Genomic DNA, 5646 nt, shown 5'->3' on the forward strand with positions numbered 1-5646 from the left:
CCTAGGTTCTTTGTTACTGAAGTAGACTAGGAAAAATAATTTCATCCACTGGTCACTAATTTCTAAGGTCTTTCTGATTTTCCTAAGTTTTGGGTAAAAATAGCTTTTAATAGATATCCCTACTTGAATTTTCAATACTGGGGTTCCTACTATTTTTAAACAGTGGTTAAATGGGGTTTGAACATCTACAAATTTTCTTACGTTCAGCACAAAAGCATAACTAATTTTCCTTAATTAAACAAGGTTTGGTCAGTTTCTGTATTTAATTCTAAACTCTAAAATTTAGAACAAAAAGCATAGGGTTTAGCATTTTTAATTGGTAGTCCATAATATTTACAATCCAGCAAAATTGGTTTGACAATTTTTGGTTAAGTATTCTTCAAGTTATGAATTTTCTAAGTTCTCTGTTTATAAAAAAGATTAAACAGAAATGATTAAATGGAAAACTGCTTTGCAACGGGGTCCCTGGCGGGTGTTTTTATGTTTCCTTACAGACTAGCCCTTGGGCTACTATTCAATTGAGTCGCTGACAATTCAGAAAACCCACGGGATTCTTCTAATCCTAACCCGAGGTCCTTCCCCCAATTTAAACAGTACCCACGGCGGAAGAAAGGGCAGAGGGGCTTACCGGCGGCGAGACTGCTCCGGTGAGGTGGCCGAGGGTGTAGGGGAGGTCTTGAGGGTCACAGCGATGTGCGGGTCGCCGTCGGGGATGGTCGGAGTCGGCCGGTCCACGTGCGCAGGCGGGGGAGCTTGTCGGTGGCGAGGAGTCCGGCCTATCTAGGGCACAATTGACTAATCAAACGGGTCAGAGAGCTTCACCAGGGATCAAGGAAGGTGTGCACGCGAGGAATTGAAGAACGGCTCACCGGATTGCTCGGTCTACACGCGCGGGCGGGCGGCCGAAGTCCGGTGAGGGCGATCTTGGGCTTCTGGTGAAGTTCTGCCGGGTCCGAGGGCTGGGGAAGCTTCACAAGCTAAGGGCGAAGCTAACCGAGCGGCTAGCGCGGCTTGGAAGTGACTGGAGTTAGCTGGCCACGGTGGCCGAGGCTCTGGCGGCAATGGCGGGCGGAAAAGAGCTCGCCGGAGCTAAGGAGGGGCGTCTGGCCGGCGAAGGTGAGCACGGGGTGGGGTGAGACGCGCCTGGGGAGGCTTTATAGGCGCGGGCAGGCACGACCGAGGGCAAGGGCATGCAGTGGACTTGACTGAACGCTGGGGCGAGCGCGCGCGGGTTGGGAGAGCGCCGGCGTGCCGACCAGGGTCGAACACGTGTGCCCGTTCGTTCTGCCCAAGTTCTGGCGCGTGTGGTCACTCATCCGAGCCTGCTCTCACCTTGGTCAGTGCACAAAACCTCTTCTCCTCCCTACAAGCTACCGATCTTGTGTGAGGGTCATAGGATTTTGCCTACTGGTTTTCAGAGATTTGGAGCCAGGAAATCTGGTCTGTCTCTCTGCTCAAACCCGAGGCAAATCCAAGGTTTTGTCATGTCTAGGGCATGCGTCCCAATGCCATCTTCTAGCATGCGATAGAGGGGTTAGTGAGACACGTTTTTGTCAATGGGGTCATTAGGATTTGAGCTAGGGATCAAGGTGAACACGCTTGATCTTTGACTCAAGGTCTGAAATTCAGAATTCCCTATTGAGTCCCCACTTGAGAAGCTTGCTTGGGGTTTTATTTAACTTATTTTGGCCAAGCTTCCTCAATCTTTATTGTTGCTTATTAATTATACTTCAATGTTTATATTTGGACCAAGTCATGATTCTATATTTTTCATATTCTTTTGCCTTATCTCTTAAATTTTGCTTTTAGAGCTCAATTAGGGTTGTTATTAGGGTTCCAACATTTTGCCCTTTTGAAAACTCATTTGTTTTTGAATCATGATGCTTTTAAGTATAAACTTAGTGGATCCTTTATTCTTTAAGTCAATTTGATGTTCATGCTCAATTTGGTTCACATAAGATGATGGTTATTGGGTTAGCACTTGAGAGAAACCCTAGGTGACACTGGGGTGTCACAATTTGAACACTTGAATTTGGAAAAAATAGAAAGAAAGGAAAAAGAAAAGAAGAAAGAAAACCTACCTGGGCCAGACTTCACCTTTCGTCCCACATCCCCTAAGCCTAGCATATGGGTGGCGCCGACAAGTGGACCGCCCCGGTCAGTCGCTCGCCCGCGCGCAACCATTGACTGTTACGCCAAACCCACTTACCTGCGACTGCCTCGCGCACGCCAAATCGCTCTCAGTCCTGACTGATGGGCCCCACCATCCATCCACCCAGACGGATTTCGCACGCTAGCCATTGTACGCTCATTGTTCCTAGGACCCCACCCGTCATCCACGCACTGTGCGACTCCTGCACTCTTGCTGCAGGGTGGACCACTCTTGTCAGTTCCATCTCTTCAACCACCTCACGACAATCACGATTGAACATGTTGCGCCATGCGCTCCCTTCTGGCCGGATGCCACCGACCCCTCCAGGGTATAAAACCCTACGCCCGGTGTCCCTCACCCCTTCTTCCTCCTCTCATAGTCCTCGGGTCACCTCGGGAAGTTGGGCGTCGCTGCTATCGCACGGATTCATTGTCGCTGCCGCTTGCCAATTCGTGACCAAGCATTCGTGTGCGACTCTGAAGTCCTCAGGTTGCTCTGGGGGCGTGCCGTTTCGCCAACTGAAGGAAGCAACCACGCGTGGCCAGTTGAAGCACATCGGCGGCACGGGATTTTGGCCGCGGTCGCGCGTCACCGTGGACTGGAGCCTCCGCGCTACCTTATCTAGGTTATCCTCATCCCGATCTGCAATTAGGGGCCTCACCTTGTGTTGCACCAACAAGCACCCGTAATTGTGACCCTAGATGGTGAGAATTTCTCATCGACGCTCGGCCATTGTCGCAGTGCCACGGTGTCGCATGGATCAGGTCGTAGCCACACTAATCTGGGGTAACCAGTCGTGCCCCTAGTCCGTATAGGTCTCCAGAATGATTTCTAGCACTATCAGGGGAAAAATTTGGGTCGGGATGTCGGCGCGCCGCGCGCAACAATGGCGCCACCGTGGGCGCGTGTTTCATCGCGTTGTCGCCAACGGCGAATTGGGTAGGATCATCTTGAATCGTTGGATTCAGATGGGGTGGCCAGGATTAGATCTTCGAATACCCTTTCGGCTTAATCGAACCGGGGCGTTGATCTGGTGATAGATGGCCCTGATCGCTTACATAGTCGCGGTTGATGTCGACCGTTCATCTGCGATCTGACGACCCATAGAGTGTACCGTTTTGTTGCCCTTGTGATTTGATCTGAACCACTCACGTAGGATCGGACAACCGACATCTTTACATACCTCTTCGCCGCGACAGAATTGTGTAACAGCCCCTGTGTTTTAACTAAACCAACCTGCAGTCCAGGACAGATGGGTTATGAGTCTTAAGACTTTTTACGTAGAAGCCCCTGAGCAATCTGTTATTAGTGCGTGTAGTCCAGACCTTTAAGTAAAATAGAGAAATTTATTCAGAAAATGATTTTAGTGCAAAATTAATTCCAAGAACTTGTTTAATTCATAGAAAATTTATTTTAATTCCTTTTGAACCCATTCCAGTTGCATTAATTTGGTATTAATATTGTTTATCACATAGTGTCTCTATTTTATCATGAAACCTGTATTAAAATTGATCACTTAATCATTTCTGTACCGAACACATGAAACCTTCGAAAAATCATAACTTAAAAGTCGTAACTTCGAATTTAGTAATTCTTGTTCCTATAATCTTGTTATGTTGCATAGATTATTACTATGTATTCTGTATTCATGTTTGGTGTGATGTTAATTTATCCTTTGTACCATGTTTGTTTGTATTGCTTCGAGTAGACGAGCCAGTGGCCGAGGATCTAGGTGTTCAGCAAGTAGAAGTTGCTGAGCAAGAGCTCATTGAAAGCAAGTTGTGCATTTGACCACTTTTATTTACCCATTAATGTTCTCTATAATCATTTTATCATGCATAGGCTTAATTGTGATGGGACCCAATAGGCCACCCTAGTTTGGATATCTTTTCACCTTGTTTACCCCTGAACTTTTGGGTAGTCTTTGCTATTGCTATATATGGTTTTGGGTGATGAGATAACTATTACACATGATCATTCTTTATTATTGTTCTATTTCTGTTCATGGTAAGAAAATTATGTTAATTTTAACATCGAGCTTAACTTGAGAAACACGTGCCACCACAAGGGTGGAATAGGACGCCCTTGGCTGACTAACTAGGAAAGCTATTGGAGGATGACCTTACCCGAAAGGGGCAAGAGCAGTAGGGGAGTTGGCGTGTAGGGAGGTTCTCGGGTTGTTTTTGCTGCGATGGCGGTCAGACGGGGGGATTCCTGCATTGCTCTTCCTAGAAATTGTAGCGTGTTTTCTGTAGCTAGTGGAACTTTGTAAAGGCCTCGTAGTGAATCCCTAGCCATTCACCTCGGTAGTGTCTAAGGGCCTTGCAAACCTTGGCTAGATGGGATACACGACTTGTGGGTAAAGGGTACCACCTCTGCAGAGTGTAAAACTAGTATACTAGCCGTGCTCTCGGTCATGAGCAGCTCAGGACTCTCGCATGATTAATTTATGGAATTAAATTCAATTTGTCATTTGCATCGCATTGTGGTTTATTATTAATTTTGATATATTATTACTCTGGTTTCATATCTACTTACATTTAGTAACTGCTAATAAAATTTGACCAACTTATTAAAAGCGATGCTCAACTTTAACCTTTAATTGTCGATCAGCCATACATTTCACATGATCTCCCACCTTTGGTGAGTTCATGCACATTATTCCCCACAACTTGTTGAGCTATGATCTTTTGTGAGCTCACACTTGCGATATATAACCCCCCCCCACAGGAGAAGAACAGGTGGTCTAGGAGGAGCCTTACAACGAAGAGTACGAGCTTATCTAGGTGGCGTCTCCCAATCAGCTTAATGGCACCAAGGAATAATATTTAGTTCGCTTTATTGTTATCATTTATTTTTGTAAGACTTCCGCTATGTAATAATGATATGTGATGTTCTTCTTTGGCGCACATATGAGACGCACCCGGCTTTATCCCTTAAATCCGGGTGTGACGGATCACCGACCATGTGCTATGCTTGCTGCTCCTCTTAACAAATGTATTCATTCCATCAGTACTCAGTGTGAACCTAACATTTCTTGGTTCATCGACAAAGTCTCGGTGGTTTACATTGAAATCTTGCCACTGCTTCCCATTCGCTGGATGTCGAAGCTTCCCATCGTTTTTGTGCTCATCAAAAGCATTGGTTCATAAGTTTGGCATCCTCAGGGTTAGCGAACAAACACCTCAATCGATTGACAACGGGGAGGTACCACATCACCAAAGAAGACTTCTTTGGGACTTTCTTTTGCTTCTTTCCTTTACACACGGATGCAACAAAATCTTCCTCTGGATAGTCTTTATTCATCTTGTACCTACTTGCATTGCAATTTGGGCAGCTCTCCAGGTCTTTATAATCATCACCTCAAAAAAGGATACAATGATTTCTACACGCGTGGATCTTCTCCACATCCATAGCGAACGAACTGATTAGTTTCTTTTCATAGTACGTGTTGGCAGACACTTTGTTCTCCTTTGGAAGCATGTCTGCGATAA

This window comes from Zea mays, chromosome 8, assembly GCF_902167145.1.
Source record: "Zea mays cultivar B73 chromosome 8, Zm-B73-REFERENCE-NAM-5.0, whole genome shotgun sequence".
NCBI lineage: Eukaryota > Viridiplantae > Streptophyta > Magnoliopsida > Poales > Poaceae > Zea > Zea mays.